Source organism: Dermacentor andersoni, chromosome 11 (assembly GCF_023375885.2).
Source record: "Dermacentor andersoni chromosome 11, qqDerAnde1_hic_scaffold, whole genome shotgun sequence".
In the NCBI taxonomy this organism is placed as follows: domain Eukaryota; kingdom Metazoa; phylum Arthropoda; class Arachnida; order Ixodida; family Ixodidae; genus Dermacentor; species Dermacentor andersoni.
The window spans coordinates 6,192,940-6,212,599 of NC_092824.1; the positions used below are offsets into that span (position 1 = coordinate 6,192,940).

The 19,660-nt window shown below is 52.7% G+C and overlaps 1 protein-coding gene across 4 annotated transcripts in view; it reads left to right on the forward strand.

Annotated features, from left to right (window-relative positions):
• LOC126517426 (latrophilin Cirl-like) overlaps window positions 1-19,660 on the forward strand; it is a 433,187-nt gene that overhangs the window by 258,235 nt on the left and 155,292 nt on the right. The gene's annotated exons all lie outside the window — the stretch shown is intronic.

A 19,660-nucleotide genomic window follows, 5' to 3' on the forward strand; every position in this document is an offset into this window, starting at 1 on the left:
TAGCGGGCGATGGAAAGTGGCTCACGGCCGCACAGTGTTGCAAGACACAATGAATGGGACCTCTGCGGGCTTTGCTGGGAGAGAGCGCCGAAATCAGTGTGCGTCGGCCATGAATCCGTGGCATAGCGCTGCAGTCAGCTCTGCATGTATAAGCGCGAAGCACCGAACGCGTGAAACCTGGAAGCGCGCACAAACTACGCAGTGCCAGAACATATATATATATACACGTAGGCGTGCGTGGTGTTGCCTGTCAGCTGCGCGAGTTGTTGCGCAAACGTGAGGCCTTTCCTTTCCGCCAGGGATACCCGTCGAGGCTGTAGCCGGGAACCATTACGGAGTTGTTCGGTCGTCGTCTTTTTCCCGCTCCGTCTGCTTCCTTCCTCTCGTCGTCTGCTCGCGAAAGTGCGACGCCATTACGGAGCGCCGAGTGCAGTGCGGTCGCTCATCAGCGACACGTGGCGGCGGGCTGCCTCTCTGCGCCAACTGCGCTTCGAGCAGGGGTCGAAGCCGGACGACGTCATCCTGGGGGAACATCCGTGAGCGGAATGCGCAGCACACGCTAGGGAAGAAGGGATGCATCATCCACGTAGGCCGGCTGTGATTTCGCCTAACGTGGCCCGCGCAGCTTAAGGATGGCCTGTCTGCGGAACGGCACACACATACAGGAAAAGGCCTGTGGGCACTGTGCGTTGAGGGGGCATTTTTCGTCAAACAGCGTGTACGAGACAGCTCTCTTGGAACGGCTCTGCTGTGGGAGGCGACGGAGGGGGAGCCGATAGCAAGGTCTTTATATATAAGGACTTTACGTATGCGTTTTTTTTCTTTGTTGTCTGATGTAAGCAATGAATGAAAGCATGATGGGACGGAAACCTGGCTGCTGTTGCAAGAAGATGATATGCTCGATGCGGACGCTTCTTTGTCCGCTGTATTTTCACATTTGACAAGCGGCTTCCGAAATCGGCAGAAAGTTACTGCTGTTTGTCCGAGCGTTAGTCGCTATGTGTGTATGCACTTCACCTCTAAATAAGACATCTTTTCTCAACCCATTGAGAAAAGCTGTGTTCTGAGGAACCAGAAAAAAAGAAAGAAATACCTAAAAACGTGCTAACATTCCAAGTATGTCATGCACCTAATCCCGAGCCGCCTGTAGCGAGACATTTAGGTTATTGAAGCTTTATGACATGACATATGCGTGTTTCTCTACGCAAAATTAAGCCGTCTTCCTGTGCAGTAAGCAATACGCTAACCATCGGGAAATAAGCTAGAACACGACGGAATACTCCACAAGTGGAGCAAGGGTAACCGGCCCGTGTTAGCGGACCGAGTTGCCCACTTTTGGTCAATTGTTCGCAAGAGCAAATTTCAGCCAATCCCGATACTGCAGTGTGTTAGCGAAGGAGACCGGCCATTGGCAAATATCATTTACGAATGTTAAGTCGTGTGAACTCCGGCCCTGGTTACCAGCCGTGCATTGGGTTTCTTTCTTCTATCTCATATAACGGTGTATCGTTTCAGACCCACACTTTCTTGTTATTTGGCAATCGCCAGCATGAATTTGAGACACTGATTTCACTGTCAAAACAGAAAGATATACTTTGGGTGAGGAGTGCCGTTCCGCCAATCGGCAACACGCGACAGTTTTTACGCGGAATCGAGTGCGCTCACATTACCGGCTATGGTCCTAGCCACTCGGAATTGTCGCAGACATCTGAAATGTCAGCACCGTGATACACAAAGAAACTGATTGAAAGAAAACTAAATTAACTAAATCAGCAGAAGAAAAAAAGGTAAGCAAAATAAAGTTATCGTGTGCACGGCGAGCGAGCGCAGTGCATGACGACGTGTTAACGGCTCGTAGAAGAGAAAGAAAACCGATGAAGAGGTGGTATACTGTCGGCTTCCAGCAGGACGTTCTGACACAGACGGCAAGAGACGACGGCACACGGTGGATTAGCAAGTGAATCTTTATTATTCATTTCCTGCACTTTTTATAACACGAGGCAGCCAATACTTCTTTTTTGTGTCATACTGATTATCCGACTCCGTAGGTTGGAATATTGCCTTTTAACAAGTAGCCCTTTTCTTTTTCTGTTAGTAGTATTGATGGTGCACTGATGCAAGATTTCCCGCTTTTGTCAATTGACATGGCTTCTAAAATTTTGCATGTCAGTTTGTCTTTATGTTTTCCTTAAACTTTCATGTCGTGAAATCGAACTGTGCACTGGTGCTAGCGACGATGAAAAGCGAAATTCCCAGCGGAGATTCCTTCCAGACATGCTGCATGGTCTCTTGTCCAGTGATTGATACACCTGCCTTTTTATCCTATATATCGTCAGCCGCATAATAAAGGTGTATCACTTGTCACCCCGTCTTGCATTTAGTGAGCTTCTTGTGGTTTATTGCGCATTGCTTACTTTTCTGGCCATTTCTGACTCGTAATACGCCTTGTTTGGTGCTGAACATACAACCGCTATGCCTTCCTTTGCGGCTATCTTCTTTAGCTTGTGGGTACACAAGGCACAACGGCGACCTTATTGCTTTTCTGGGGAATGCTTTCTTCATGTTTAAATTTGCTGTTCAGGAGTCTCGTCTTGTTTAGCGACCCTTCGGTGACCGCTGTGAGCCGGACTTTCGGGTAGCCAGCTTTGTGTTGTGACTGGTTACCTGGTGCATAAAGCTCTCTTCCATTACGTGATGACACGACTTTTTTTAGGGCAGCCTGTATCACTGTGGTCACGATGGGTCGTTTTACATTCTTGTAATGGTCGGAAACGCATGGCAGGAACCCGTTGCAAGAGTGGGCTTCGTACTTCCAGCTTTCTCAAGGTGATGACCAAATCAAGAAACCTAATTTTTTTTCTTTCTGGCATTTCAAAGGTGAAGTTTAAACCCACACATGCTTCGTGGAAAGTGGTCAGGACAGCATTTGTTCAGCTCTATAGGTGGGTCCGCTGAATTGCATAACACGACATAATCATCCACGTAGCGAAAAACTGCTAGAACGCGGTTCTCCTTGAAGGTATCCTTAATCCTTGTGCCCGCCGCTGCGAGGTATACGGTGCGACTCGCGAGCACTCCGCTGCATGGCGTCCAGCACACAAGTCTTTCACCGGCACGCCATCGCCAACAGAAAATGCGAGGGCTACTCGCGCAGAAGCGATATGTCTCAACCTAAGGAGTCGGATAATCGGCATGACACAAAAAGCAAATATCGGCGGTCTCGTCCAGTGTAGGAAATCAATAATCAACGCTGAGTTGCTATTCCGGCGTGTGTCGTCGTTTCTTCCCGTCAGTGTGCAGAGCGTCCTGCTGGAAACCAATTGTGCTGTCTGCAACCAACGAGCTCGGGAAAACACTATTCTGAGGGGGTACCGTTGTTATCCTCACTAAAAATATTGTAAGCAGTTGTGAAGACCACCTGCAGATAGTGTGCGCAATGCTTATCGCTGATTGAAGCGAGTGCGAGGCGGTGGTTTATGAATAATGAATTAGAGACAATGCTGTCTATATTGGTGATGCTACTTCGCCAGTGTGTGAAATACTTCTTAGTAGGTGTTCGTTGGCAGCGGGTGCGGGGGAGGGAGGGAGGAGGGGAGCGTGCGTTTGATTTGTGCTCTCCGCTGTTTGAACTACGTGCACAAAGTCTACTTATGAATACACAATATTATAGTTCATTGTCTTAACCACTCGGCCACGACTGCCGCTTAATATATATGATTTTGCGATGGAAAAGGAGAGACCGTGATTCCGCTTTCTTCGAGTCATAAAACACGAAAACGAACACGCAGACACACGCGCACGCACGCAGACACAGGAAGAACGAAGAAAAGAACAAGAGGCGTTCGAATATGAGGATATGCCGAACAAGTAAAAGAGGAGAAAGAAAGAGACGAATTTTACGTGAGCGGGGAGCAACTTATTGGTCGGGTGTACTCGCACCGTGGCGCAGACTCGGTGGCCGCAGCTGCGCCGGGAACTCCCCCGAAGGGTCGGCTCGCCGTCCCCTCGCGCTCGCCGAAATGAGGTATACGGGTTCGCGCCCGTTCCTCCGCACACGTGCCTCTTTCCCCAAAAGAGGCCCCTTGGGAATAGTGCCGCCTCTGTCCCCGCTCGATTGTCTCCCCCCGCGGTCCCGTTCGGGACGCCGAGTCCTTGCAGAACAGTGCAGCGGTGCGGACGCTCGGGCCGATGACGCCACAACTGTACAGCGGGCTGTGCCTGGGTTCCGGTATGTTCTATTCCTCCGGTACAGCCCCTCTTTGCTTTTGTTTATTTTCACATTGCACGGACGCTGGGATGGCGTGATACGGTGCTACTTAAAGGGTGCGAAGAGGCGGAGAGAGAGAGGGGGCGAGACGCAGGAACATCGCTGATGATTGCGTTAGCCGTTTCTGCGGTTACTCCCTTCATGAGCGACCAAATGTTGCAAGCACACGCACTCGACACGCCGCTTCCGTATCACTGCGCGCGTCTCTGCCTGCGCCTCCGATTTCCGCGCCGTTGAAGACGAGGCAAGGTGACGGGGCATTCTTTCCCCGCTTCGGGAATACCTCTCGCAGCACGCAGGGACAACTCCAGTCGGAAGGGAGCGCGCGCTAATAGCAATCGTGGCGACCGCCGCGGCGAAGCTGTAATGAAAGGCCGGCCAGCTAGACGCGCGGAGAGGCCGCTGTCCGGTGATTGGAATGTGGGTGATCGTAAGGAAGCGACGAGAGGGCGCGATAAGGGGTCGGTCGCGCCACTGCGGGAACGACAAATAACCGGACGCCGAGCTCGCGACGCCTGTGCTCGCAGAGCAGCGACGGGGCAGCACGCGGTACACCTCGGGGGAAGGAGCGCGGGTTCGTTCGCCCGTCGGACTTCGGGAAGCAAATGTACAGTGGTTGCAAAGAGCGCCATAGAATGGCGTAGCCCCCGTGTGTCAGGGGCGAAAATGTTTGCTGCCCGAAGCGGCGCATTTTGTCCGGGCGCGAAGCGATAAGGCACGGACAGCGCCGGCCGGCTTCGCTTCGATGGCAGGCGCTGCGAAATTCTCGCGTCGTGTAGCGCGCACAGTACGTACGCCCACTGTAGACGCAGGTAAGCTGCACGTTGATAATTCTTTGAAATTACTGCTCGCCTAATTCTTAATTCCTGCTCATGCATGGACGGGGAACCACCGATAACGTTGACGTCGAAACAGAACAAATATTTTAACGAAGCCGCCGAACAAAGTATCTTCGACACAGCTGCTCGTTCGGTGTGCGGTCTGTTTGGCTCAAACTGTGGAATTCGGCAACGTCGCTAATTTCGATGGCGTCTAAAAAAGAACGTCTGGCGTGTCGATGCGCGTGCTTTCGAGGGACCGGGAGCACTCGAGTGTCGATGACGCAATACCGTACTCGTCACCGTATCCCGGGCAGATATGCTGGCCGGGCCCGTCGGCGCGTCAGCGCAGTCAAAATGGCGGATTCGGCATTGGGCAATGCCGGAAATTTTACCCGACGCCTGCCGCTGGTAAATTGGGTAAGTCACGCTGCGTGGGTGTCCCTCTTGCCTATACTCCGCGGGGAAAGTCTAGACAATATTCAGAAATCTGACGATGCGCTCGGCGAACAGGAGTGTCTGTGTGACAGTCTTTCGCGGAGCGCCACAAGATACGTCGCGTATTATTTAGCGCAAATTTTTATTGTACCCTACCGTTTAGACTTGCGTTAGCGCTGTCACATATGAAAAAGAAAGATGTACGAATAAAGAAAAGGATGAAAGAGAGCCTGCGCCATTATTGTTGGAGAAAGAGAGAAACCCACGGACAGAAGTGGCGCAGGTGGTGGTTTGCGTATACGAACTGCCCGTGCCGAGACAAGTGTCCTGTTTGCTCGCAGGAGCAGCCCTCTAATTGGGTCTGCGAAGTCGCGCGCGCTTAGACGATACCCGATGAAGCGGCGTGTGCCGCGTCCCTCGGCGAAAGCTGCGCGCAAAGCGGAGACGCACACTGCGACCGCGGTGCGCACCCGTGAGTCACGAGAGCGGCGCCTCTGGCCGTCCTGGCCGCGGCTCGGGAAGCGAGCGCGCATTCCGGGACGCATGCCCGGGGCAGAGCTCGTGACTTTGCTTTTGTGCCAGCCTTTGTTGGTCCGCTCCCTTCGCACTTATGTCTGCCTGTTTTGGGGGCTCCCACTCTCCGCGCTGTATACGTAGAGTTAGACGGGACAGTCGGGCGATGAAGGTACAAATGGGGAGGTCGCCGCATGCGGGAGGGAGGTGGCGGACATAAATTCTACGCTCCCCGCTGCGCTGGAGACCGTCGTCCCCAGAGCTTGCGGCGGAGATGGAAAATAATAGATAAAGGAAAGGAAGCCACAAGGCGGGGGGGGGGGGGGGAGGAAACAGCATAAAGGGAAAATTTGGGAAGCTGGAAAACAAAACGATGCGGCATTCGTTGAGGCTTCGTTGCGGAGCGCGGCGAAAGATCGCCGCTTGCGCGGGCGTCCCACGGCGCCCGTTTTGTCGGTGCGGAAGGGGCGAAAGCTTCGAGAATATGGCTGCTGCTAGGCCAGCCAATCCGATCGAGCGCGCTGCGCTGCACGGGTGGGACTGTTTGCGTATTGTAGGCGGCCGTGTATCGCGTAAGAATTTGCAAATTTTCGTTTGCAGCGCGGGTGCCGGTACCACCTGGCCGTCCTTATCGGTCGGCTGATTCGACCGCTGCTCTGCGTACCGACTACGCGACGTTTCGGTGGTGCAGCCGCATATTGCATCTGGAGCTGCGTTTGTTCCTATGGCGGCTCTCCCCTCTCTGGCCGCGTGTACCACGGATGTAGGCCGGCGCGAGCTGCAACCGCGCTCAAATGTCGCGTACCCTTCTGGGAGTAACATCCTGCAACAACCGTGCACGTCGTGCGCACCTGGTTCCATTAACGCTGTCGACCCACGTGCCGTTCTTGACTGGATATCATTGCACGCGCGGCGTTGAATAAAACGTGGGGTCTACGTTGTTGAGGTACACTGGCTCCTCACCGTAGATGGACGGTCGGATACGCGTCTGCACCGTTCTGGGTGTTTAGGCGAACTGCGTGCAGCGTGTAATTGGCCTCGCTCTTGTGGCGGTCGCCATGGCAGGAAACAAAGCAGAACGGGCTCTCGGAAAAAACGGTGCGTGAAGACGATCGACGCGTGCACGTACGAGGGCGAATCGGAAAGTGTTTGCGCCCTGTTGTCTATTGGCCAAAATAATGTACGCACGGGTAATGAAATATATACGTACCTCACACTATTTTTTCGCATATTTCCCACACCGGTTCAGACTCCATCGGACCACTAAATTTGATATGCCCATGTGGTAGAATTTGTACGGTTGACTGTGTAACCACGCTGGTGCGAGTCTTCGCGGACTTTTGCGTGCTCCCAACAGCAGCACCTGCCACTTCTCAAAGCGACACACCGTTCCCCGTTCGTGGGCTGCATTTCCCTGTGGATTTCGACGGGCGTTTGTCCCTAGCTCCAGTGGAAACGAATCCCACTTGGTTGCTCGTACGGCGTGCACGTGTGAAGCACAACCGCCATCTTCGACAACTGACGGCAGCGCCGTGCCACGCAGCTGCCGGCAGATAAGGCCAAGCCGCTCCAAGAAACGCTGGGAATGGATATGTTGGCATTTACAGCCACAATGTGGAAAAAGATATAATAGGGCCGAAACTTTCTGATTGGCCCCCACGTATAGAGGATAACCGCCATACAATTGCGTTCAATGTCCGCACATAACTGCTGAAGGTTCTCACTTGTTTAAGTACGAACCGGCATGTTTTACACTAGCTTCGTTGTAAAGTAGGCCACGCATATTTCCACAAGCGGCCCCAATGAGCCTGACGATGCCGCGAAAGACGCGCGCGTTGCAGCAGCGAACTGTCCCGCTGTCCGCGACGTCAGCGGTCGCTTCTCTCCCGACGCGCTGCCCGGATATACTATGCCGTGTTTGTCATTTCATTCGCGTACTCACGCGAGCTAAAAAAAAGAATGCAAGACACCAGCAAGCGTAAAAACAGTAAAAAAGTGGCCACACAGCGCACAGAACGAGTCTTCCCTGCACTTAGGAGTCGCTATCAGTGATTCAATGAACGGCGGCAGCAACTGATAGCGGCGGCCGGGAGCAACTGCGGCTCCACCTGGCGGTCGAGGCGAAAGCTCCGTCGCCATAGCGCACGGTCAATGTTGTATAAAAATGCAACGCGGCTCGCAAGTGAACCCAGATAACAACCAACAGTTCGCAGCTGGTATCTGTACTCTCCCGGCTCGTTTAGTTTCGGGTGAGTCCGGTGCCTCTTACGGCTTCTTGCCGTGTGTCGTTTTTTGAACGCTATTTGCGACTTCAGCTGCCTTCAGGTTTTAGATGCATTTCATTATTACAGTCTGCATGGTCTCGAAGTGCCTACATTCGACATCACGACGTTGAGCGAAGCGATGCGAAGAGGCCTCAAAAAAAGAAAAAAACAGCAATTGAAGAGCGTCGCAATTTAGCGTTCAGCGTCGACTATTTACGCGCGTCCTTTTCGATGCGTTCTTTATTCAATCTCGCTTCGCTTCCGCCTTCTTCGTTCTCCCTACTAAAGGCGCTCAACTCGGAGAGCCTCGTAAAGCTTTCGGCGGCAGCAAAGTTCTTGGCGTGTAATAGGTCGCCGTGCGCGGGACTTTCTTCACCATTAAAGGTTGGGCTGACGTGAAACTCTCACTGTTGCATCCTCCGACGCATGCTACACGGTTGTGATGGTTATGCGGAGACCATGGGTTCCGTACTTGGCGACCGCGTGGCATTATGTACACGCACGCATGGCGACTGCGCAATCATGTCCCTCTATTGTGCGGCAGTGGTTGGCCCCAAATCGGCCTGGGATATTTAGCTTCTATATTTAGCCCTGGTTGGCGCCACGAGGCTTAAATTTCTTGTTGTTTCGTGACACACCGAGATTAGCCGAAAACGAGTGCATACCGGCTGTACACGAGTAGACAAGTGCATACGAGCACAAAACCCAAACACGAGATACATAATAAATAGCGAGTTACTATTAACATGGCTCCGTCCGTGCAGCGCCACAAGAAACTCCTTACGATGATTCCTGTTGGGCCTTGTTACCAGATGGAGAAGAAAGCTGCAATTTTAAAATTTCAACATTAATATAACCGCGAACAAACGTTGTCGTTATGGCACGAACAGGACGCAGGCAAAACGCAAGACAGCAGCAGATCATATTACATGCGCAGCGTCGTGTCGGATTATTTTACGCCGTCTCCTTTATTCTAAGCACGCGCTAACTGCAGCCGAAGGCGGAGTCCCGTGGCGCCTTCCACCGTTTCGCGCAAGCGCGTATGCAACGTCGCCAAGCATTGCGCGGGCTTTGTTCGGATCCGTGGCCAGTTTGTGCTGTGTGCGTATACTGCGCGTGCGACACGGAGCGTACGCAGAGCACGCGCCACGAAACACATCGAGCGCTATGCGAGGCGGCGCAGCGTCAAACGAGAAGGCCGAGTTCATCGCGAGCGGCTCGACGTGTGTGCGTCGGTGTATGCGCAGTCACGCCGCCATCGCCCGACCTGGCACGCGCCGAGACTCGCTTTTAAACGGCGGCGAAATAAGGTCCGAATGAAGCGCTCGAAGTCGAGCTTTCTCCGCAAGATCCGTCGACAGAGTCTGCGGTCGAATATGGAGGATACGAAACGATGGCGGGACTGGAAGAGCCTTCTGCGGCTGGGCTCTTCTTCGCCGTGCGGCTCATAAAATCTCGGGAACCCCAACTCCCGTTCCCGTGGAGATGGCGTTGTTTTGCGCGATCCCGCTAGAGAAGGCCACGACCGTTGGAGTGCCCGTGAAATAATAAAATGAAGTTGCTTAAGAAGGACGAGGAATGAAGAGAATATGTTTTGCATAAAGGGGAGCGCTATACGTGAGGGGATTGGATATGACCGAAACAGCGCAGGAATTGAAAGGCGAGAGGCGCGGCTCGTGCCTGTTTTTTCATTCTCGGTGGCGAATCCTTGGCCGCCATTTCGTCCACGTCCACGCCGCTCGCTCTCGCCGACCATTTTGTTTCCTTTCGATGACTCGCCTCGCAAGGAGGTCGTTGAATCCGAGCGCGATTTGAATACTTCGGCTACTTGTACGGCGCGCTCGACTCCAGAGGAAATGCAAGGTCATTCTGCGGCTCCGGTTCCTGTGCACTCGGTTTTCTCTCGGATGGTTCTTAAGGCACAAGAACTGTCATTGCGCTGTGCGCTTCAAGAAACAAAAAGACAAACCAAGAAAGGGTGAACGCGAGGGGGACACGAAACGAGCGATCGCGTGTTTTCTGCTACCGATACTCATGTAAGTGCGAGCGCCGTCCTTTCACAGGACAGATTTATTCCCGAGTCACAGCTCTGAAGCATTTAAACGGGAAGGCGCGCGTGAGAATACAGGCCGTCGATGTCGCGGGTGCTTTTGGAACGCGCGGGCGCCATCGCTTAGCCAATGCCGAGTCACCTGTGTCACATCGAGCGACACGACGGCGCTTGGTCCTCTTTCGTTGTCCAGGTGAAAGCAACGTGCGGCGCCCTCTTTGGGGCAGGTCGAGTTCACCCAGTGTCCACCGGCGGATCATGGACACTCGAGTTACGTTTCTGGCAATGGGATTCCTTGAATCATGTATAGCCTGTTGTTCGTAGTTGCATTTGTTAACGATGCATACGGTTACTTTATGCGTCATCTTTAAGAAAGTTGCATACCTAAGTACAGTGTGAACGACACCGACAGGACACTTAGGAAACGACGACACAACACGAACACCGACTCGCGAGTGCAGGTTTATTGTTAATAAATCGTATATAAGGAACAGTTTTGTTGGCTTGGACATGTGTGAGTTCTTGCCATTTGTGTGCGAATTATTAGCAATTAACTTCCAGTCGTGAGCGAGCGCTCGTGTCGTGCCGTTCTTCGTCCAGTCGGTTTTGCTATCGCGAACAATGTAACCTGAGCCACTCGTACAACTACGGTTCCTCAGCGCTAAGAAAAGCACGCGACTTCAAATGGAAGTGTCTGCCAACTGTCGTGCCTAGCTGAAATGAACAGGTGACCCCCGCGAATTTCTACCCCGCTCCGATAGCTGACACCACGCTGGTGACTTAGGGACTTCGCTCAATGCGGCACCTCGAAGAAAAACGTCTCCGCAGCTGCTTCCGATTGTACAATGTGGAATAAGGACCTCCGATAATCCCTTACGGGCGAAAGAAAAGGCCCTTATTACAAGTCCATTCCGCTCTCTTAAATCTCGCCTCTGTCGTCGGCACCACGGTCACCCAGCTAACTCCCACATAGACCACAGGGCTTTTCATCGCTCCCTCCTCGCAACTTGGTAATCCGCCTAACCGCTGAAAGGTGCGTTGCACCCAAGGGGACAAACTGGGCCTGACGTTGTAGGCACGCCACCGCTTGTCGTCTGCACTTCCGCGAGAGTCCAGACGTCACACTCGTTGCGTGTCCTCTGTCGCCTCTCGTCGTCTGCCCACGCAGCAGCAGACGGCGGACAGGCCGGTGGCACTTTTAAGTCTCTAGCGTTACCTCCCGCTGCCCGCCCTCTCGCCCGACAGAGGCCGCGGTGGCGGCATAGGGCAGGGGACACGTACAGAGCCGGCGCCGGCGAGAAATATGTGTGTAGCTGGAAATCAAGATAGCTCACTCCGCGTTTCCTTCTCGCCTCTGGCGGACACCGCAAAGAGCGGCCGAGTCCCGCGTGACAAGCACAAAACGGTGCGACTCAGTCAGGACAAAGCCGAGGGCAGGTCTGAAAAGTCCTCGCGCCGCCGGGGGGAAAACGCGGATAAGAAAAGCTGAATGGAGGGGATGCAGGAAGGTTTGCTTTGCCCTGTCCTGGGCATCCGTCCCTCATGCCCTATTGAATTCGGCGCGCGCTGCGCTGCTTGTTGTTTCGTTTCTTCCAGCTCGCGGTGTGCTTTCGGAAGGGACGTCGCTCTCTGTGCCTGCTGCATAGCTGCGGCGGCTTCGCCAAGTTCTGGCTGGAGATTGCGGCACGAAATAGAAGGCGAGAGGATGGGAGTCGAAAGCGTGGGTTCAGCGAAGGGGAGTTGGGGAGCGTAGAAAGAGTGACCTCTAGAAAAAGGTGGTTGGACAAAAGATGGCGACGTAGAGTGTGGCGCCCCCTTTTCCCCGGGCGTCTGCACTGCAACCGAAAGGCGGGCGTTCCCGAATTGAGACCTTCGGCCAAGTATAGCCGGGGACGCGTGACAGATGACGACCGAGTGTTTAAGTCGCTTCAGTACTGATCGGCGCTGAATGCCCGCATTGGGGAAGACATCGCCAAAAGCTTTGAGCGATGGGGGAAGGAAAGCGCCGACGGTACGCTAACACCCGCTCCACCGGGCAGCGTAGTGGTCTCTTGAATGCTCAAGCAAAACGCGTGGTGCCGCGGCCGATCCTTCCGAAAGAAAGGACGCTCAATTGTGCGGAAGTGCCTCGCGCCTTCCAGCTCCGTCGCCGCTATCTTTATGATGTCTTAAGCCCGCGCGTTCGACCCTTCCCGAGCGACTTATCTGCGAGCGTCACCTTGAAAGTCTTTTTCGCTCCGAAGTTTGCTCGCTTGACTCGGCAGACTTTTTTCAAGTTCAACGTTACCAGGCCCCGCCGCTTTCAAGCGGTCCGCCAACGACCTAGGGCGTCTCGCGGATAGCTCGACCAATGCGAACCCGTTGTCGTCTGCTTGCAGACGCATTCTGCTGGAACGCATACAACGGCTTCCCGTCCATCTGCCTAATTTCAACGTCTGCCGAGCAGCGACGACTGACCCACCCGTCGTAGGACACCTCGTGGCCTTGCTTTAGAAGTCGGAAACTTGTTTATCTTCTCGTGTTTTCTGTTGCTCGTGTCTGATTGGCCAGCCGTGCAGGAGCTGCAGAAGGCTGCGCATGCCCTAGAGTGAGGATGAAGCCCTTTCCTTATTTTAGGACTTCTTCTTTCGACAATGCGTCGTTGCTGGCCGATTGCGTACAACCTACACTCTTAGAAAAATTTACACCCTTTGGGGCGTATCTTGTCCCACAACAATAATCGTCATCTGTCTTGCCCGCGTTTCCTTTCTTTAACGCTGCGAGCCCTGTACTTCCCAGTCACGAACGGCACGCGCGTTATCAGTGTGACGCAGCATTCTCGACAGGAAAGTAGCGAGCGCCGAGTTTTCAAGAAAGGAAACGCAAGCTAGGCAGATGACGATTATTGTTGTGGGACAAATATACACCTCAAACGGTGCAACCGTTTTAAGAGTGTAAAACAAAATTACACCCTTTGGGTTGTATCTTGCCACACAACAATAAACGTCATCTGTCTTGTCCGCATTTCCTTTCTTTAACGCTGCGAGCCCGGTACTTCCCACTAACGAACGGCATGCGCGTTATCAGCATGACATAGCATTCCCGACAGGAAAGGAGCGTGCGCGGCGTTTTCAGGAAAGAAAACGCAAGCAAGGCAGATGACGATCATCGTTGTGTGGCAGATATACACCCCAAAGGGTGTGCCTTTGTCCAAGAGTGTAGGGAAGTGCTTCCGAAGCCAACGTTTTGCTTGCCCTAAATGTGTGTTCCGGATGTAATGGCGTCGCGCTATGTCGTCGTGAACAATTCTGCGATGATAAACAGCGACGTTTTTAAGATGCAGCATGCAAGTCTCGTCGCTTATGTCTGGCCCCTCCGGCCTGCAGATTAGGGTTGTCGATCTATTGTATCTTCGCGCGCGCGTTTCCATATAGCGAGTGAATGCGTCGTTATCAATTGAGTTTACCTGTTGGCTCTCCCAGCGATTTTGAGCTGTTCTTCCCTCAGCGACTCCAGCCGACGGTTGCAGGTTTCCATATCACTGCTTTGACTGCGGCGTTTCCCTATTGTAGCTGCTAATGCTCTTCTCCGCAACAGCGTCTTTACTCCGCACGAACGTCTTTGTGCGAACTAAAATATCGCAAATCACATTAGCTCTCCAGCGGCTGTAGCTGATATCTAACATTGAGGATAAAGGGTGGCCCGGCGTAGCATCACTCGGTAAACTCTGTTGGTCTGGCGGTGGAACCGCGTTTCCTAAGGCCGAGCCACCGCCGCAAACTTGGCGGTATACACACCGATAGCCAAGCCGCGGTCTGCGTTTGCACCGGCGTCGAGCCGGGAGGCGAGTCGTTAACCGCCGCCGTTTACCCTGCGCTGGTGGCGTTGGCGTCTGATGGACGAGTGTGGCGGTGCTTCGCGCGCGCTGCTCATCGACGCGCATAACGGGCCGACGCAGTGCAAGTTGGGCGCGCGTGGCTCGACGGGCCCTCCCGCGGAGCAGTTCCAACTCGAAAGCGATTACACGTGGCCGGTGACCGCGTGCATCGCGTCTTCCTGCGCCGCCTGTCTCGACGGGGGGTTGCGCTGGCTGGGAGCAGCTGCTGCGCCCACGCGAAAATGTTCGCAATTACGGTCTCGAAAAAGAGCGCCGGCGCGTGGGAGCACGTGCGGCGGCGTTTCGATCGGCCTGCATCGGACACCGTTTTCAGCGACGAGTCGGTGTATATATATATATATATATATATATATATATATATATATATATATATGCCCGCTGGTGTGGAATTTTACGGCACATTTGCTCCCATTTTATGTTTAATAGGGCGCAGTTACCGTTTTGAAGTAATCGCAAACTTGTCGAAAAACATTCCTGTTTACGAAAAGCGGCCATTCGAAAAAAAAATTAGATTATGGGGTTTGACGTGCCAAAACCACTTTCTGATTATGAGGCACACCGTATGTGGAGGGCTCCGGAAGTTTTGACCACCTTGGGTTCTTTAACGTGCACCTAAATCTAAGTACACGGGTGTTTTCGCATTTTGCCCCCATCGAAATGCGGCCGCCGTGGCCCGGATTCGATCTCGCGGACTCGTGCACAGCAGCCCAACACCGTAGCCACTGAGAGCGGCCATTCGGGTCTATTACCGAACGGAATAGGAGACTACCCGTTTCGCTATTTAATATTTCCGAATATTCGCACACCCCTAATCGTTTTGTAATGTTTTGCTACGCAGGGTTCTTCTGGTTGTGTAGTGTGCATGACGCTACTAAGTACGTTGCTGTGCGAAGGCTTTGAGTTTCTCGAAACTGGTTGGCCACTTGTAATGGATCATAACGAGAGCGCTAAGTATAGATGCTTCACGTGGAGATTGGATCACGTCGAGATCGACTTGAGTAATAAAAGGGCCGAGTACGCTACGCGCCCTCGGTAGGATGGCTTGCCGGTTTTCGGTGGAAACCACATGTATGCGCGACGGAGGACCGTTCTTCTCGAGAGGAAAACGTGTGGACGTAGGCGCGCACTGATTGCACGTTGCGAGTTGATCGGCGTTTTCCGTTGTTTGCACCTTCGTATTTCATCATCGATCCGTTCGTTCGTTTTCGTCGCTGTTCAGGATCTGTACGCTCGCTCCGCACTCGCGTTCGCGGGCTTCGGCGAAACACCGACGGCTTTCCCGTTGCGTTGTGGCGTGCCCACGCGCTGTCGCCGAAGTGGTCTCAAAAGAGGCCGCGGCGCCCGTCGTTGGCACTTCGTTCTCGCTCGAGATGAGCGCGCGTGCCCGTATCACTGGGCTCAATCAACCCACATCAGCGGACCTTCTTGCCTCTTTTGTTATTCCGATCGTGTGCTCGCAGTGACGCTCTAAAAGAACCGCGTCGAGCACGGCCATCTTCCCGGGGTTAGAGTGCTGTGCTGGCTGTGCCAGTCGTTTACATTTTATGACGCGCGAGCAAAAGTAGCAACAGAGAGCCCCCTACTCATCGGTTCCCTTCCCCGCAAAATCGATGCCGATAGCAAGCGCTCCCGCTGCGTGCAGCAAATGAATTGGTCGATTGCAAATGGTCTCGCCGCGGTATCTCCCCCCCCCCCCGCCCCCTCCCCCGTACGTAACGGTAGGCGAAGCGCGCGCTTGTTTCGAAAAGAAGTACGGCAGTAAGCGTGCGCCGCATAAGCTGGCGAGGGAAGGAAGAAAGAAACGGGGCGGCTGACAGCTCATATAAATTCGTTCAATAGCCGAGCAGAAAGCGGCTATTTTTCAGCCCTGCCCATCCACGGACTCTCCGAGGTGGGTGCCGTGCGGGGTCGATTTTTACGCGGCGTAGTTTGCGATAGCGGACGGTGTGCTGCGGACATCGCTCCATTCGATCGAGCGGTGAGGCTCCGACTTAACGCCGTTCCGTTTGGAGCGCGTTGGAAAAGATTAGACTGTCTAGTTATCGCGCAAATAATAGGGTTAGTCGATTGTGCACGCGCCTGCGCACTGGCGCGCGAACCCGCACTGTTTACGCGCGCGTGTAAGCAGCGCTCCAAGTGCGGCCGCCTCCATTGCTGGTGCGGGATGCGCCTTTGCTCCGTCGGCTGCGTTCGTGGGCCCAGGCCTGGAGAGGGAGAGAGACGGAGCTTCACCCAATGTCGGATGGGCGAAGCGTAGGCGCTCACACTTTGTCGCGGGCCTTCTTGTGCACGTGCCACAGAGCGTGTGTGAAAGCCACGGATAGGTTGCCAAACACTGGCCAATGTATGGAGCCGTTTCGTTCGGTCATAGATTCGTAGCTGTGCGTATCGGGAGACAGTGAACTCATTCCTAAATACCTTGTGACACAGAGTGCCGCACTGGACAGCTTGTGAGGCTCCGTGACAATGGCACATTGAACTCTTATTGCAATTACCAACTTCTTTCCCCTTTTATGATAACTTAAACGGTTTCAGAATGTCGTGGTCATCAAGGAGGTATTCTAGCTCCCCGTCTCCCTTATTTTTTCCCAAGTACACAATCATGCCCGGTGAGAACGCTAACGCATTAAGGTTGAGCAGAAAGTCAAGAGGCGCCCCCAGCAGCGCGTCGCTCGTTGGCGTTAGCGTGTCTATGCTTCCGGTGAACATGCAATCGCCACGCTGTGATAGTAAGCATCGTTTAGGTGCGCTGGACTCTCGCTGACTCCAAGGAGCTGCCACTTATACTATTATTTTATTTATTTATTTATTTACAATACCTCAAAAACCCCTGCTGGAGGGGCTTTACGTAAAGAGAGGTGAGCGAGCATACAAATTGACAGAAACACAATACCATTACAGTAAGCACTGAAATGAGTTAGGAGAGAAACAGCAACGTAGAAAACCGTAAAGGCAGTACCTTGCACATCCACAGGTTAGGAAAGAGTAATATGCGAAAAAACGCGCAATAAGAAAAGCGCCGTCATGGTAACAACGAGAGAGATATAAAAACCTAAGTTGGAAAGGCAGAGAGGTTAACCAGGCGCGCGTCCGGCTTTCTACCCTGCACTCGGGGAAGGGGTGCGAGGACGAAGAGAGAGGGCACAGTTCCGCGCATGTATGAAGATGCGCACCGAGTCTATACACGTGAAGGGTTGCAGACGTCTGTCGACTCGAGGCACTGCAATAAGGCTTTCTGTGCGACGCGCACGGCCATGGTCCGAGGATCTCCGTTTCCGAAAATGGCTTAGAGTCCAGCGGGGTTCCCGCTCGACGTCGTAGCGGACACGAAGGCACACAATGTGCCCAGTAGTTTCGGTCGTTCCGTAACAGTCACACGTAGGCTAGAGCTGTCCGAACGTGAGCCGGACGGTGGAATCAAAGCAGTCAGCGTTATTCGCGCACGCACTTTCCGCTTTTCTGTCAGCACTGCCACAAACAGCATGGGAGGTCTCCAGATTGCCCACTCTTATACTTTGTATTTTGCTTGTTCCAGACTTCGTTACTTATAGACTAAGAAATGCAGGTACAGTTCCATGTTTCTGTACATTGTAATGGGTTTCGTGACTACAAGTGTTCACTAAAGGAAGTCTTAATCGGTGAAGTGCAGTTTGACGCTGACCTTCTTGACGCGAGAGCGTTAAGGGCCCCGTGTCGCAGAAAGCCCGGCGTGGGCGCCCCGCGTTTCGTTTCGTTTCGGCAAAAATAATTTCGAGTATCGCAAACCCAACCACGCAGACCCTGCATCTATAGCGCGAAGAACTTACTGAACTAATTGAATTTCTCAAAGTAATATACGTCAGAAAATCATAAACTACGACTTACACAGAACCTAACAGACATGATAGCGTCGGATGGTAATTTGAATATACGAGAAAACACAATTCTGTTACGCGGAAACTAAAGCACAAACCACTTTTGCAGCGTTTCTACCATTCATAGACTGGCCACGGCGTCCGAGATTTGCGCTCCCTCTCTCCCTCTTTCTGTTGTCTGGTCACCCGACTGAATGCTATGTTCGTTTGTAGGCGGAGTGCTTGGGAGCGCTGAAATCACGGCGCGCAAGCGGACATGTCACGTGGTATTTTTTTTTGTATATCGCGGGCATCTGCAGTAAGGGGCGGAACACTAATGTCTACTAGATGGAAAATTAGAAACTGTCTTAATTGGACGTTTTGCAAAGCGCTCTACAAATTTGTAAGTGGAATTTCTTGCCTAACTTTGTTGCTTCCGAAGTTGGTTAATTAATTTTCATTAATTATGCAATTAGGCAGAATACAAAAGTAGTGCGACTTCCTCCATACAATCGTCAACAACATGCATTTTTTCGCGCCATATTGAAGTGCGTTGGCATATCTTTAAACTCTGGCTAAACTTAGCTGGGGCACCCTGTATACTCCTGCATGTATTCCGTAACTGGTAATACTGACACTCACAGCTTAAACTCCCTGGTAAAGAGATTGTGTGGGATAGAGAATTATAGCCGTGGGGGCACTTAGTTGCTGTTTCCGACCATATGCCGTGTACTGAAAAGAATAGTTTGAGGCGATCGCGCATCGAAAAACAGCATTTATCTTCCGAGTCGGTGAAGACGAAACTTGAGACGCGAGATATGTCTTCGGCGTTAGGCCCTGCAGGCAGCCCCCCCCCCCCCCCCCCCCCCCATATTTCTTTCTTCTTTTCACTTGCACATTGTGGAAGAGCACTAACTTGCTTTCTTGTGAATCTCGAGAATTGCCTGGTCGTACAGTAATCCCCGGTTCTCCACTACGACTGCTTGTGCGTCCGAATTCACCGCCGTCCATTCCGTTTTCCGCTGTGTCCCGAAAAAATTTCATATTCGGAGAGGCTTCCCCCCCCCCCGCTCCCCCCACACGCCACGTTTATCTCCTCTTATCCTTAGCGCTTCTGACGTCTTTCCTTTATTTGTTTTTTTTTTCTTGTTCTGCCGGTTATCGCTGCGAGGAACGCGGTTAGCTTCTTTTTTTTTTCTTGCTTTCTTCTTTTCGTTCCAATTTTAATCTTTCACTTTACACAGAGAAAGGAGAACTGCGCGCAAGGTTTGGTACCGACCATTTCTCGGCACTTATCCCCATACCACTGGCGCTCTTTCTTTTCCTGACGCTGGAGTTTTTAATAAAGAGGTCATTTATATTCATTTTAAAAGCGAAGAAGTACAACATAAGGCAACGCACACACACAAAAAAAAAAAAGAATATGCGCAAGGGTGAGTCCGCGTCTCGACTCGAGAGAGAATTGTGCGCGCAGTGCGGACTGTGGAATTTCTCGCGAAAAAATCCCGGTCTTATTATAATACGCTCGTTCCCGAATGAACTCGTTTTGTTGTTATTGCGCCACGGTTCAGCGTTGGCTTCCACGTGTGTCCCCGAAATA